Source organism: Callospermophilus lateralis, chromosome 2, assembly GCF_048772815.1.
Source record: "Callospermophilus lateralis isolate mCalLat2 chromosome 2, mCalLat2.hap1, whole genome shotgun sequence".
NCBI classification, from domain to species: Eukaryota; Metazoa; Chordata; class Mammalia; order Rodentia; family Sciuridae; genus Callospermophilus; species Callospermophilus lateralis.
This window is the reverse complement of record NC_135306.1, coordinates 101655231-101672796: the sequence shown is the minus strand read 5'-3', so window position 1 is coordinate 101672796 and position 17566 is coordinate 101655231.

Here is a 17566-nt window from a genome sequence, read left to right as displayed (position 1 = left end):
CAAATTTTAAAATATGCTGGTGTCTCCTAGTGACCCAAATCTGTCTATGGCAACCCTATTCTTTCATCAGCAGTGGAAAGGTTTCAGGTATTTTCAAGGAAGAAAGTTACTGCTTGTCTCTGTCCTACTAATAAGTGCTTGTTATTTTCTGGAATTGAGTTTCTTTTTGCTTTGAATTTACATATTATTTTAAATATGTTATTTAAAATGTTATTTTAAAATATTTGACTTTTTATTACTTTACACATTTTTATAGTTATTGCAGTAGGATACATACTTTCCTAACATCTTTTCACATTGAAAGCAGAGGCTAGAAGTACAGTGTTCATGTCTGAAATGATTTATACAAGTCTTTATTGAACATTTCTTGTCATTTTTTCTAGCTATGTGAATTCTAAGTTTTGCTGCATACTTACTTTCTAATGCAACCAAACTCTAGACTAAGTCATATAATTTAACCTGATCTTAATTTGATCAAACAGAATTAATTTTTTTCTGGACCATTTGGGAATAAGTCAATGCCACTATGCCTCATAAGCCCCAGATTCTTCAGTGTGTTTCCTAAAATCAGTGACATTTTCCCAAATAACCACAATGCAGTAATCTCCATTACAAAATTAACATTGATACACTGCTATCATGTAAACCACAGACACTAAATTCATCAATCTCTCAGTCATATTTTCATAACAAAATACCTCAACCCAATATTCACAATATTGCTGATAGTTGCCATGTCCTTTTAGCTCCCCCACCCCCAACTTGGAATAGTTTCATAATCTTTTATTGAGTTTCAAAAATGATCTCAATAATTTAAATAACTTATGCTAGTATTTTGTGAATGTCCCTGAGATTCAGCCTGCCTGATATTTCTGCTTGATTCGGGATATACATCTTTGGCAGAAATGTCATATAAACTAATATTCCTATCAAGGGGCATATGATTTTGTTTCATCACAAGTGATGTTAATTGGCAACAAAATTATTCCTCTTCTATAAAATTACTCATTTTTTCTTTGTAATTAACAACTATTTTTCAGGGAGATTATTTGAGACCACATAACAATTTTTCAATGCTGTGACAAAATACCAAAAATCATCAAATTAAAAGGAGGAAAGGTTTATTTCAACTCATGGTTTTAGAGGTTTCAGTTCAAGATCACTTGGCCCTATTGCTTTGTATATTTGGTAGTATAGTACATCATGACAGAAATACATAGCAGAGGAGGCCTATGCACCTCATGTGGCCAGGAAGCAAAGACAGAAGAAGGAGTGCAGATCCCAATGTTCCTATTAAGGTTGTGCTTTCTTCCACTAGCCCCCACCTCTTAAAAGTTCCCCCACCTTGCAATAGCACCACAAGCTAGCTACCAGGTCTTTGACATATGGACCTGTAGGGACATTCAAGACACAAACTATAGAACTTCACAGACATTTCATTATCTTTCAACTTTCATCAACTAGTTTTAATATGCATTAGTGATTTTCAACTGAATTAATTACTATCATGATTATTAATAGATGGTAATTTTTCAATTCCAATATTTCTTTTGTACTTATTAGTTGGCATTCTTCTATAAGAAAAGGGCTCAGGCTGGGTTTGTGGCTCAGCGGTAGAGTGCTCACCTAGCATGCCTGAGGCACTGGGGTTCAATCCTCAGCACCACATAAAATTTAAAGATATTGTGTCAACCTAAAGCTAAAAAATAAATTTTTTTAAAAGAGAATTTTCTTCTCTTATTTTTTGATTATACACATTAATTCATAATTACTGTTTTGTTCAAATAATTATTTTTCTACTACTTTTGTTTGTTGTGCACCAGGGCTTGAACCCAAAGTGTTCTACCACTGAGCTACATCCTTTTTTCTTTTGTTTGATACACAGTCTCACTCAATAAGATGCCCAGGCTGGCCTCAAACTTGTGATCCTCCTGCCTCAGCCACCTGAGTAGCTGGCATTACAGGCATGCACCACCAGGCCTTGGCTATTTTGATGTTCAAATTTGGCCTGTGAGAGTCATTTCAGATTTAATTTTGTGTCCTTCCAGCATTCCCCAACATTCTTTGAACACATTCTTATTTTGCCCAAGGCAAATATTCCAGTCTCATTTTATACTTTCCCTATGAAGGTCTCTAGTTCTGTTTAGTGGGAAAGGACATCTAGAAAGCAAAATATGAGTGATAGGCAAGATTATTGTTATTGAAGTGTCTCTGTACTAGGTCTATCCACAGTCACCTCTAGAGAACGTACAAATGTGTACATAAACACACACATTTACATCTAGGATTCGTTCTGGTTTTATTTCCCCCTCATTCCATATTTATCATTTATATGCTAGTGAGAAATTGAATTTCTATCATTCTCTATACATTGCTTATTTGATCAACCCCCTTTGTATATAATCAAATTTCCATTGTCACTATCCTACCCTTTTGGGGCTTCATAGCCCTACTCTAGGCCACTGTCACTGTCCCCTTGTACAGATACCTTTCTCAACTCAGTTTCCACATCCTTTTCTGGGTCACCACTCATGTCACTTGAGTTACAATATTCCTCACCAAGCCACTGCTGCTGTCTTCCATATTAGTGGTCCTCTTCACACTGCTTGAATTCTATCAAGATTCATGTGTCACCCTTTTCAGTATACTCAGACTCCAGCAACATTTTGAGGTTGATCCGTTTCCACTACTCTCTCACTCTGCATAAAGCCCTGTTCAGATTAATCATGCTCTGGCAATCTAATCAAAAGTGAATGGATGCTGTCTATGCTTACTCAGATGTTGCCATATAATCAATGCTGCCAACACCCTGTGCTGGGCCTCTATCCACTTGTCTCCTTCACTGGAGCCTACCTTGCTCAGCCCAAATGGTTTTAGACTAAAGCCTTAAGGAAGCAAGGAGAAAGTTGAGGACTTATTCTGATTGCTGTTGATGTCTCATAGTTTATATCCTTCCACCTAGTTGTTTTCAATTTTGAAAAGTCACATTGAATTTTTGTCTTTCAGAAATATGTTTTTCTGATGTTTTTAAATTTTTTTTCTATAAGTGCGTTATTCAGTGAACTTTTTTTCACAACGTTATTATGTGAGGTTCATTTGCAGACTTTTCTTTCACATGTTTTTAATTAAATTGGTTTTTCCAACATTTCAGGACATTTCTATGCAGGGAATAGGAATGAGCAAGTGGAACTTCCCACATAGCAGCCTTCTACAGTGACTTCCAAGATTTGCTACCCATTATCCCCTCCCTTATCAATTTCTGCATTTTTTGTGACAACTTTAGTCTTTGTATCCTGCCCAACTTTGTTCATTCTAACAATTCTTCATTCCACAAGATAGAGCTCTATTTTTGTGAATAAAATTTTAATACATAGTTTTACATTTCTGAGCTCTTTGAATTTTAGGTCACACTAGACTTTGATTTTGTCTTAACACCTTTCTTTTTGGTCCTAGTTGTTCTATATTTTTGTTTGTTTTTGTTTTTTTGTAAGGGTTCTAGTTGTGGAAGTGTATAAGACAGTAAATTTCCTCTGATGAACAAACTCCCAAGGAATAATAGGCATTTTGTTTTTCACAGCTGAAACATTCTGCAGTTTCTCCCAAGAACTAGTAAGAAAACTAATAGGTGCTCAATGCCTAGGAAAGTTTCTGTGTAAAGGTGCAGAATGCCTACCTGCTGTGGTAATGCCCTCCATGAGGAGGCTCTGTGCTAGAGTCTTAACAGCCTCCACCTTGATCTCAGACACTCAGTTCCTGGGAATAAAGGTTGTTAACCACAATGTTTCACCAAGTTCCTGCTGCGCCTGAACCTGTCCACATAACATTATACAATGAACTTTCTTGAGAACTACACAAAGCTCCTAACATTGCACATTACAACTTAGTATGCAACTGAGGAATAAGCTGCATAATGTTGCTGAATATGTAACCTGCCTAATGATACAATGAACAATAATGTACTACTGATGCCAGTGACCAAATGTAACCTATTGGTATGAATAAAGTTGGCAGCTCCAACAAGCAGTCATTTTGCCATTTAGCCATTTTGCCTCTGCACCTTGCTTCTGTCTCTTTTTTCATTCTTTTTTTTTAATATTTATTTTTTGGTGTAGATGGACACAACACAATGCCTTTATTTTTATGTGGTGCTGAGAATCGAACCCGGGTCCCGCCCGTGCTAGGCGAGTGCTCTATCACTAAGCCACAATTCCCAGCCCCTCCTTTTTCATTCTTTACAATTTTTATTTTATTTTATTTCTTTATATTTTGGGTACTGGGGATTGAACTCACTGAGTCACATACCCAGCCTTATTTTATATTTTACTTAGATACCAGGTCTCACTGAGTTGCTTAGTGCCTGACTTTTCTGAGGCCAGCTTTGAACTTGCAATCCTCCTGTCTCAGCCTCCCAAGCCACTGGGATTACAGGTGTGCACCACCACATCCTGCAAGGACTTAAATTTATACTAGAGCATAATTACATTAGGATTCTATGTGACACTGGGTTTTTAAGAGGAAAATCTTTTTTAATTTGTTATAATTAGTTATACATGACAGTAGAATGCATTTTGACACACTATACACAAATGGAGCACAACTTCTCATTCCTCTGGCTGTACATGGTGCTGAGTCACACCAGTAGTGTAATCATATATGTCTTCCCTCCCCTCACTCCTCTCTGCACAATCCAAAGTTCCTTCATTCTTCCCTACCACCCTCTTCATTATGGATCAGCATCTGCTGATCAGAGGAAATATTGGGCCTTTGGTTTGGGGGAATTGGCTAATTTCACTTAGCATGATAGTGTCCAGTTCCATCCATTTACAGCCAAGTAATTTATAGTGCCATAAGTTCATTCTTCTTTATGGCTGAGTAGTATTCCATTGTGTATATGTACCACATTTCTTCACTGAGGTTGGTTCCATAGTTTAGCTATAGTGAAATGAGCTGCTATAAACATTGATGTGGCTGTGTCACCGTAGTATACTGATTTTAAGTCCTTTGGGTATGAACCAAAGAGTGAGATAGCTGGATCAAATGGTGGTTCCATTCTAAGTTTTCTAAGAAATCTCCATACTTGCTTCCCAGAGTGGTTGCACCAATTTTCAATCCCACCAGCAATGAATGAGTGTACCTTTTTCCCCACATCCTCGCCATGACTTATATTTGCTTGTATTCTTGATCAATGCCATTCTGACTGGAGATAAAATCTAGAGTAGTTTTGATTTGCATTTCTCTAATTGCTAGAGATGATGAATATTCTTTGATGAATATGTTTGTTGAGACCTCCACAATGAAAACTACAGAACACCAAAGAAAGAAATTGAAGAAGACCTTAGAAGATAGGAAGATCTCCATAGTATTGCAGTTGAGAAGGCCTGATTCACAAGATCAACATACTTCATTCTAGATCAATATTAGATCTGCCCTTCCTTCTTGGTACATCTCATTGAATATTAATAATTTCAGGACAGGGACTTTGCTACTAAGTGAAAAAAAGTAATTAAGTATTCTGATATAAAGATAGATTTTTAGGTCCCTTTCAGCTCCTGGGGGCTAATAGCTAAAGTTATAGAAAATGAAATTAATTTAAACATACTGATCCCCGTTATATACTCAGCAATATTTGGTGATGTAAAGAACAATAAATATAAGACATGTGCTACCCTCAAAGAGCTGAATAGTCTTGAGAAGGCATGTGCACTTGAAAAGCAGTGACACAAATAGAAGTACAGTGTTTAGTATGTAAATAAGAATGACTGAGAATAACATACTTGAATTGGTCCTTAAACAACTGATTAAAAACTGAATGGATTTTAGAGCTGAAAGTAATTAACAACATTTCATTAAATCTTTATTTTACAGGTAAAATAACTGAAACACAGAGACCAACTGTTCAAATTAGGATAGCAAATTTCTGAGACAAGAACTGTAGTCTCCTGATGCCTGACCCTTTGCTACTGCCCTGACAACACACTGCATTTGTGGTTGCTGGGAAAGAAGAAAAAAGTAGAGAAGGCTATGACTCTCATTGGAAATGTACATCACCATCACATCATCACTATGGACATTTGTTGGGTGAGTAAACCAGGATGGGCTCATGTTATGAAGCATCATAAAGGAATGAGCATCTTGGGATGAAAATATAAGGCTAACAGTCTCAATCTAAGTGTTCTAAATGTTAAATGAGAAATAAAGGAAATAATACAGTAATTTCAAAGATAATCAGATTCCAGAGGCTGAAGGAAGAAAATATTTATCACCTGCAACTCAGCATTAATATACAGGATATACAAAGAACTCAAAAAACTTAATGCCAAAAAAAAAAACACAATTAATAAATGGGCTAAGGAACTAAACAGGCAATTCACAGAAGAAGAAATACAATTGATCAACAAATATAGGAAAAACTGTTCAACATGTCTAGCAATTGGAGAAATACAAATCAAAACTACACTGAGATTCCATCTCACTCCAGTCAGAATGGCAATCATTAAGAATATAGCAACAGTAAATGTTGGCAAGGATGTGGAGGCAAAGGTATATACTCATACATTGCTGGTGGGACTGCAAATTGATGAAACCACTTTGGGAAGCAGAATGGAGATGCCTAGGAAAACTTGGAATGGAACCACCATTTGACCCAGTTATCCCATACCCCTCTGTATATACCCAAAGGACTTAAAATCACAATACAGTGATGCAGCCATATTAATGTGTACAGCAGCTCAATTCACAACAGCATATATATATATATATACATATATATATATATATATATATATATGTATATGTATGTATTATTATATATGTATGTATATACATATATAATGTATATTATATATATTATATTATATATATGTATGTGTACATATATACATATATATGTATGTATATATATACACACACACACACAATATATTACTCAGCCATTAAAAAGAATGAAATTATAGCATTTGTTGGTAAATGCATAGAACTGGACACCGTCATATTAAGTGAAATTAGCCAATTCCACAAAACCAAATGCCAAATGTTCTCTCTGTTTGTGGATGCTAACACATAATAAGGGGAGTGGGGAGAATAGAGTTCATTGGATTAGACAAAAAAAAAGGGAGGGTAGGAATAAGAGAGACAGTAGAATGAATTGGACATAACTTTCTTATATTCATATATGAATACATGACCAGTGGAACTCCACATCATGTACAAGCACAAGAATGGGATCCTACTTAGAATAATTTATACTCCATGTATATATATCAAAATACACTCTACTGTCATGTATATCTAAAAAGATAACAGTCTCAAATAAATAATAAAATAACAGTCTCAGTTTACATGTTCTAGAGGTTAAATGAGAAATAAAGGAAGTAATACAGGAATTTTAGAGGGGATCAGATTCCAGAGGCTGAAGGATAGTTAGAAACAGCTTGGTGGAAGAGGTAGATTGTAGCTGAGTATTCATTCAAAAGGCATATGATTTGGGAGGACATAATAGAACAATCTAGACAGATAAGGCAGTATGGGACCCAGAGTTAAATAAGCCAAGTGGCTTTGAAGACCATGAAGAACAAAGCTAACTGGAGTAGAACACTGGAGTCCAGAGAACTGAGAAATAGGCTGAAAAGGCAGGAATCGGACCAGATTGTGCAGGGACCCAAGAGCACTGAATTTACTTTTGCAAAGAGAATTCACTGCAGGGGCTTAAGCAGAAAAACTTGATTAATGTCTTAGAAAGATTCATCTGGTAATAATGTAGATGATGGACTGAACCAGGAAAGATAAAAAGACAAGGAGCCATTCATCTAATAACAACAAAAATGAAGAATAACAATACTGTATAATACCTATAATGTATGGAGTTATTACTTGGTTTACATTTAGCTACTCATTTGTTTCAGTCACTCCCCATCTGTCTGTGACTCAGGGTTTATCTCTTACTCTTCCTGCTGCTAGTTCCCTTTTTCACCATCTACTCTTAATTTCCTCTCTAATTTGAACATTCTAATTTCTGCTTCAACAAGATTTTGCCTTGCTTGGGACCATTCCAGGCACTAATCACACATCCAAGCAATTTCCTAAGGAATCATTTCATTTTTAAAACCTACTGCCTCCGTCTCCATTCTGTCCATATGAAGGAATTAACCAATGCTGAATGGCAGAATCTACCATATTTTTCCACTTTATAAGAGATTAAGACATAGTATTAATTCTAACATTATACAATTTGGAGAAAATTCCATCATACATATATTGCAAATATTTTCAATTTAGTTTGGAGATTTAAATATTTTTATACTTTTGTACATATGACATATTAGAAACAAATAATCAATCATAATCCTTACTATCAAGAGACATACTGTTAAACCTGTGATACTATTCCATATATATATGTGATTTTATAGCTAAAAAATAAATATAATTGTGCCTATAAATTCTTATACATGGGAAGGTCTTGGCCACGGCCTGCAGGGGGAGGGAATAGGTAACCCTCATAGTTGTGAGCCAGATGGAAATAAAAGCTGGAAAAGCAATATTAAGAGATACACACAAAAGATAAGAAATATATTTTTAAAGCGGGGCATTGACTGGTGGAAGAGACCTGATGGGTCTGATCCTAACAAAGGGAAAAGCCATTGAATGCTTTATTTATAGTGGAACACATCAAAGGGTTTCAGTGCAATAGGCTTCTGAGGAAAACAGGAAAAAGATGGGGAAAACAAGTTGTTTAGAGCTTGGCAGGTTACACCAATCTCCAGGAGATTGCATTTGAACCTAGGACTATGAGCTAAGACAGGGCATCAGCATGATATGAGTTTTCTAGAACCGGGGAATTTCACCTAGGGAGTTCCCAGAAAAGCAACCTCCCTGCCTTGTAATGTTCAAACAAACCCATAATTCATACACGGCTTCCAAAAGGAAGGTTAACAAGGGAAAAAAAGTCCAAAGTGAGTGAATAATAATTCAGAGATTACTCTTCCATGACTTTTAATTTTGTTTAAAAAAAAACTACAGGAGACATCTGTAACTCTTATCATTCTTTAATAAGTCTGTGTCAATAGACGAAAAATACTCAGCTTTGATCAATAGATGCATCGGTAAATACAAGGTAATATTTAGATATTTTTGAAAACTAATATCCCTTGCCTGCCAAGAGAAAGAGTTACTGGTCAACACTCAAATAAGTGCTCACCATGATATTCTTTGACTTTGGTCATGAGAGCAAAATAAGATTACTAGAAACAAGTGGCCTGGGACTATGCAGTCAGGAGCAGCTCTGGCCAGTACAGCTTCCAAAAATTGGTAACCTCCATGTCATGTACACTGACTATTCTTTGCACATAAATTAGATAATGCTTTCTGCTGCTTAATACAAGTTATTTCTATACCCGCTTCAAAAACCTCTTTCACTCTCCTCCTAGATATTTCTCCTAAAATCTCAATTTCTTGTCCATACTTCTATGCAATCTGCTCGCTCCTGATCTCCCCCCAGAAGCTTGACCAGGAAAATACTTCTTTTGCAATAGACTATATAATTTTGTCTTTAGCCCGGTTCAGCATCAGAACACAAGGTCAAGTAGAGACTTCTAGGAGGTATCACATAGCAAAAACACAGAAATTCAACCAGAAGGCAAAGTTGAAGTTTTTGTGACCTATGGCTTTCCTCTTTCCAAGCAAAGGAAGTATGGATGCTTAAAAGACCAAGTTTCCAAAGTATATATCCTGGACTAGAGAAGAGAGTGTGGTCTTGGTTTGGGAAAAATGTAAGACATAAAATGTAAGATGATGTAGCCATTGGGTAAGGAAATATTCAAGAATACAAGGAGATATGGTTTACAGTCTTAAATATTTTAATGATCTTAACGTGTTGGACGTCGAAGTAAACGATAAGTATCTAAATTTTCTGAGCCATCGTTACATCTGCTTTTATCAGTGCAGCAAAATGTTTCTGCCAGCACGTCATGCAATGGCTGGGTCATTCCCGCCTCACAGGGCTCACATGAGAGTTTTGCATAATTAAAGAGGTATCTGTCTGAAAAGAAGAAAAGCAAATGTGATTGCCTTGCCTCAATTCATCATCTTCCTGCAGTGGCTTCACTCTGGAACCTAAACAACTTTCTGAAGACTAGAATGAGTCATCGGTTCTCAGTCCTCATGTCTCTGGGGCCATGACCAAGCAAAAGTCACCTAATTACTTTCCACAGAGGCCCCATGTCCAGGTGTGTATCTGGAGAACCCATTTTCCTATACTTTTCCAGGATCCCAGATTCTAAAACTTAACTCCAGGGATGGTGGACAACACCGGTAATATTTTGTGTCTCTGAATTTCACTTACCTGAAGTGCGATCATGATAGTAATAGTTAGTTGTTCGACAACTCCTATTTCCTGGCTCATAATTAAGCTTCCAGCAGCTTTTCATGCCAGTACGGCAACCCATTACAGTATAGTGGTCACAAAAATGGCAAATTCGAATAACTACAGAAGGAAAGGAAAGCTTTAAAGAAATGCTCCAAAAAAATGTAATTCTGCTTCCAAACACTGGGGCAGTTCAAACCTCACAAGAAGAAAATGACACTGTCCCCAGACTCTCTCAGAGGTCCTTACTCCCTCCAATAGTAGTAACTATGAGACCACCAAGAATTAAGGATCTGTGTCCCAAGTCTGAAGGTAGAAAGAAGACACTGGAGTAGAGAAGAGTGGAAGGACAATGCTAACTCAAGAATATCCCCCTATTACTTATCCAAGAACTGCAAACCAAATACACCGTACGGTTCAGTCCTTCTCCTCTGCTTCCTGTGAATATACAAAAAAAAACAAAAGTACATATATATATATATATATATATAATATATCTTAAGTCATCTCATAGCATTCTCCAAAGCCATCCCTTTCACCACCCATCTTTGCCTCCCTCTTCAGAACTTACCCTTATCCTTGAAGAGTACTATGAATACACCCAGCAGAAGCAATTGGAACATCCTGGGACCCATCCTTGGGAAGATCTCATTGGGAAGTTCCAGCTTTATTTATTTCCATCAATTACCCTCAGGCATCCCACTTCAATCATGAAACCATAAATTTCAGATCAAACCACCTGAGCCCTCTGTTATGTTCCCAGGAGAAGGTACATCCCGTCTGTGTTTGCAATCCTCCAGCTGCTTAGATCTCAGCCTACATAGACACCTACTTCATTTGATCAGATATATCATAAGGTACTAATTCATATGATTGCAGGGCCTCTCTCCTTTTCACTGTGTTTGTGTTTCTGCTAGTCTACAGGAAATGTTTCTAACATCACATCCACGTGACATGCTTTCAAATAGGATGAAGCTGGGTCACAAAGCATCTGTGAGTGAGCTCTTCAGTCCCTCCAATGAGCCCATGTGTTTCTCCTCACAGAGTGTGGCAACAGGACCAAACCCCAGTACTCCAGCTATGGTCTGATTGCTAAGACCCTCTCTGAGGATATACAGCAGCCTAGGACAAGGGGAAAAGGAGAGGAGGTAGAGATCACATCAGCTTCTCCTGAATTTAATTCATTAATATTTTTTCAAAAGAGAAAAAGACCATAAATGACTCCAATGGGAGAGACAAATGCTGTTGTCATGGGGACAAACAGGGAGAGATGTATTTGGACTTGTTATGGGGAAGAATTTGTGGGGGTCTGGAAGTGAGTCTTCACATTGGTTCCTGGCCTCAATCTTACTTTCACCAGAAGATGCTATTCTTTTTTAAAGTTTCTCCTTCTGTCAGCTGCCAGCTCCTCAGTGAGGTATTTCCTAACCAGTATATAGATAAAAGAGCAAGACCTACACACACCTTCCTTGTGCCTGACCTGAACTCAGTATTTCTCAAGAGTGTTGAACACAGTTTGTGATCCCATGGCTTCTCTTCATTTGTGTGCATTTTTGTCTCTCCCCTTATGATACTCTCTGCATGCCAGGGTTTCCATTGCATTCACTGCAGTCTCCTCAGGGCCTAGAACCAAGTCCTGTACATATCAGATCATCAGAAATAATGATGAAAAGATGAATGGAATGGTTGGATATGGGCAGCCTGGGAGGCCCAAGGGAATGATTCCCTAATTCCAAGTTTACAGGATGAAATTCTTGGCTTTAAGTTTGCAGTATTCACTATAGAACAGACAAGCAATGGAAATGACAGCTTTCCCTGTGGTGGACAGAGAATGAGTGTGGAACATATTTAGCTAAGCAGAGTCATTCAAGAGTCTGACACATCAGAGCAAAGCACAATTCCTAACTTTTACTGTGAGGTACCCCTTCACACACCTGCCATGTGGCCCTGAACAAATACTGAGTCTCTTTGTGCCTGTTACTAAATATATGAAAAACAAGAACTGTCACAGGTATGTTTGAGGTAGTTAGGACTTACAAGGATACACATGGAATTGGGGAAGAAAGGGCACAAACATTTAAAAAGGTCCTACTTAATTTGAGGTATTATCCTAGGCATATCTATGAATTCTCTGAACAACCTTGTGGGTTAGGAATAATTGACTTCATCTTATTGATGAACCAGGGGTTGTTACAATTAAAGTATTTTGGCTAGGGTAATAAGAATGCACATCATCGGACTCAATAGAATATTATTTTTTCCATACACTAGGAGTTCTGCAGTCTAGAGAAGTTTATTCCCAGGATTGGAGCTTCTGTCCTAGTATTATCAATGACAAAAGTGGGAGAATGCATGAAACTTTTCACCAAATGACAATGGGTCTCTCTGCCTGGCAGAGACAAGTTCACTCAAATTAGAGGGTCCCAGGAGCCCTGGGGATCTAGGATTGACATGCCTTCGTCAGGAAAAGGTCTTACACTTGGAAAATGGAAGACACTGGCAGCAATCCACAGGGTTAGAGCTAAGAACATCAAGCTTAGCCTTCCTGCAAAGGACTCCTTGTCCCAATCCAGGAAGATGCTCCTGTACCACAACCTAGGCACCAGTGATTAAATGTGAGTAGAATTTCAAACTCCTCACCCACATCCTTCTCTTATAAGGAGAAGGATGTGTCCAAGCAAATTTGAACATTTTGCTCAGAATAAGTAACAAGAATTATAGAAATATACTGAACTTGTTAAGAAGGAAATTTAAAAAATATATTATATCCCGAATTCTGAAGAAAAATAGTATGAATATTTAGCCACATTTCCATCCATTAATATTTCTCCAAAATATATCACAAATTCATATTAACAAGCACAATTGTTTTTTGCATCATATATGTGTTGTTCTAAGTTTTGCCCATAATATATTATTGTGGCATTTGTACCCTTAAACCACTGGAACATAAGGCCTAGAGTTGGGTAGCAAATGTAAGAGCTGGTCACCAAAGATGAAAGGCTGATGATTAGACCTGCCTTCTGGACTCAGCCATAGCTTTAGTCTCTACTTTTCAATGCCTCTCACTCTAGCAGCTTCCTGTGGGCTTTCCAGGAATACTTCTCCCTCCCAGAGAAAGGAACACTTGCTGACCAATCTGCTCTTTCCTCTCCACTTCTGGTGTCTGAGCCTCCAGAACTTTCTTGGCTCTCTCCTGTGTCCTCTCTTTGGTCCACAGCCTGTAACCTTCTCCCCTCCAACCCTTGCTCCTACCCAATGCCTGTCATTTCTCAAACCTGATACTTAGACCTACCTCAGACCTGAGCTTACTGCAACATCCTGGAACTACCCCAGAACATGGGTCTGCCAGCTAAGATCTCACCCTGGGAACCCTTGACCTTCCATCTCCCCCTGCACAGCCAGCCAACCCAAGTAAGCTTCCTGACAAGCCCCACTTACACTCCTATTATTTGCCTTCCTAAGTTTCTACCTTGGACAGCCTTGGACAGAAAGTATCATTTTAACATATATGTAAAATAAAGGAGTTGAGCATGGAAGACATGTGGTTCAATGTCAATTTTACATTCAAGAAATGGGACTCAAGCTGGCTGTGGTAGAACATGCTTATAAATCCAGTGGCTCTGGAGGCCAGGAGGATCATGAATTCTAAGTCAGCCTCAGCCAAAGCAAGGTGCTAAGCAACTCAGTGAGACCCTGTTTCTAAATAAAATATAATATAGGGCTGGGGATGTTGCTCGGTGGTTGAGTGCCTGAGTTCAATCCTTGGTACCCCATACCCCCCCAAAAAAAGAGAAAAAAGAAACAGGACTCAGCTAAATTGTCACCAGAATATAAAGACAGGGATATCCTCACTAATATCCTTTCAAAATCATTCCAGAGACCATGTCAGCCAGGTGAGGAAAGCATGGAATACAAATTTGGTATCAGCTATGAATTCCAAGGCACTGCCTTTCACAGGTCATCTCCTACCAAATACCCAGCATAGTAGCTTAACTTGTTGAACTTAATGAAGGCCCAAAATAGCAATGACTAGCTTCTTCAGAAGGACTCTAAAGAGTTTCTCCATGACCTCTCACCTGCATCTTTGCCTTAGCTGAGTTACCAAGGTCCCAGTATCTGAGGGTGAGAGGCTTCATTCTGTGTCCATTCTTTCAAACTATTCCAGCTACCAGTCTTCTGAATCCCAGGTCCTCTGTCTATCAGAAGCCATCACATTCCGGAGGTATGAGTTTGGGGATAGGGAGTTCCTATAGACTACCCTCAGAGTGCAGTTCTCTAGCTACTGTCCACAACCTCAGTTATAGCAAAGGCTTTCATGTCTTCAGACATGGCAGGATTGACAGATAAGGCTGGAGAATAGGGACTAGATGTTCCAGCTCTGTGTTAGTTTCCATTGCTATAACAAAATACCTGAGAAAATCACCATGGAGGATGAAAGATTTATTTTGGCTCACAGTTTCAGAGGTTCACTCCATGCTTAGATGACCCCCAGGCAGAAACATCACACTGGATAAGTGTTATAGAGGAAAGCTACTCTCCTAGTGGCTGCCAGGAAGCAAGGAGAAAAAGGAAGGAGTTGGGGACAAGGTATAATCTCCAGGAGCATGCCCCCAGAGACCCACTCACTTCATCTAGGTCCCACCTTCCAGAGTTTCTATCACCCTCCAGTGGTCCAGTCAGCTATGAATTCTCCAATGAGTAATCCACTGATGAGATCAAAGTTCTCACAATCTAATCACTTCCCCAAACCTTTGAACATAACAGCATTGAGGACCAAATCTTCAATCATTGAGCCTTTAGGAATATTACATATTCAAACTCTTAACAAATACCATAGTGTGACTTCTGCATGTTCTCTCCTGCCCAAGAAAACCTATATATCATTCCCATGAGAGTGATAATGTTTACCTTAAGTTTACAAGATTTGTTATAAAGTTCTGGGAAAAGGAGGACCTACTACCATCCTATATCACTTCATGGGATTCATTATTTATATTTTTTAAAAAAAAAGTGACCCAAGTTCTTTATCATTAGTGTTCTCCATTAGCAAAGCACAAGTAAATAACTGAGGCAAGATTATGACAGACTTAGGACGCTCAGGATCCACCCAAATATCCTAGTCAGAGTAAGTTTCAGTTGCTTCAGTCAGCAGGGGTCATTCTCAGAGATCACCAGTCCAGGGAGGGCAGTGGGCCAGGGACTACAGGTGATATTCTGACATGGGATGGGAAAGACCCTAACAATGGGGCATATTTGACCTGATAAAGGTTAATTGCCACAAAGACTTACTTTTGGCTTGCATGTTGGAGTGGGCAGGAGATCAAGAACACTTTCTTCTAGATGGCCTTTGAAGTCATGAGCTGACGTTCAGAACACACTGGTTTCTCCCAGATGAATGAACAGCCAGGAGATTAGCTGACCTCTGAGTCACTGAAGGAGAGTAATAGCTGAACCTCTTCAACTCAAAGTAACCAAGACCAAAGATATATCCCTCAGAGGAGATGGAGATGTCCAAGGAGCTATACTTCTCTTAGGGATGTTTTGGGAGTATGCAAGTGCCTTTCTTTCCAGATGCAAACACCTAGGCATAAGCAGTTTTCTTCTGGAAAGCCTACAGTTGCTTGTTAAAAAGGATAGAGAGAGAACCTAATTCCAGACCAAACCCAGAATCAGGCACAATTTCCAAGTTTTAGATCTTTGCATCAATCCTGCCAATCCTTCTGTGCTCTCCCAATGACTAATCCTCAGTATTCTCATATTTTTTTGTCTTGGGGAGAACAGAATCACAGCTCTTTAACTTTTCCCACAGCAAAGGATTATAAGAAGGCATTGAAGAGAGAGAATGACCCTAACCACAAAGGGGCACACTCCTTAAAGGCTGTGATTCAGATAAAATTTGTGATTCAAATATCTGTGACCATACTCTGTATTAGTCTGCTAAGTCTGCCATAACAAAGTAACATAGCCTGGTGGCTTAAACAACAGAAATTTATCTTTGGTTTGGGAAGCAAGAGGCCCAAGATCAAGTTTCTGGCAGGATTGGTTTTCCCAGGGCCTCTCTCCTTGGCTTGCAGGTGACCACCATCTTGCTATGTCCTCAGAATGGTCTTTTTTCTGTGCGTGCAAACCCTGGTCTCCCCTCTACCACCTATGTCTCTGTGTCTCTCACTCCCATCTCCTTAAAAAGACAGCAGTCATTGGATTAGGTCCCATCCATATGCCCTCTTTAGCCATAAACACATTTTTAAAGACTCTATCTCCATATAGTAACATTCTAATATTGATGACTAAGGGGTTCAAAACACAAACTAGAGGGAGACAATTCAGTTCATAGCAGGGCCTCTGGTGGAGCTAAAATTAACATGGAACATCAATGGCAGCATTTAATACAAATAATAATACAAATTCCTTTACTTTCAAATACACTTTCAAGAAAAGCCTACCAAAGGGGGATTTACATGAAGCACAGAGAGAGAACCTGGAGAGCAGCAGATTGATTTGCACCTGGATGAAGCCTCTGAAGTGTAAGAAGTGATTGGCCCTGAGGCAGAGGTGCAGGCAAGCATGAGAGGGAGTCAGACCCTGTGGTTTGGATTGGACACTGCCTATGGTTTCAAAGCAGTCCATGATGATCCTTTAACATCTCTGAAATAAGTACTTGACCTTATAGATAGTAGAAGAAATTAACATGTTAAGTTTCCAACTGCCTACGAGTAAGAAAAAAAAAATCTCTGCCTAGATATTTAGGTTAGAGGAATAAGTTACATCAGTAGAAGAAAACACAACACCATTTGGGAATTCAGCACATGATGGGAAAAACATGATAGCTGATGATCTTCTAAAGAAAATATCATTACAGAAATAAATTCCTGAGAAAGAGCTCGGGAAAGTTCTCACTGGTAATTGAAGAAGAAGACAGGATGTTAAATTGGCATGAATAGCATATATAGTTTAGAGTTGGCATTCAAAGCCTCAACAACTTTCTGAACAGATGTACAAACAACCAACATCTTGTACGCAGAGCCTTAGGTTTCTGTGAATGCAAGAAATGGTAAATATAAAATGATACACCTACAGTAGTCTGCTTTATTGCTTAAGGGCAAATTTGGGATTTATTTCAAAGGGGAAATAAAATAAAGTCAGGATATGAATATTCAGAGATTGGTATTCAAAATCTGATTATGCAGAAGACAAAAACCCCAG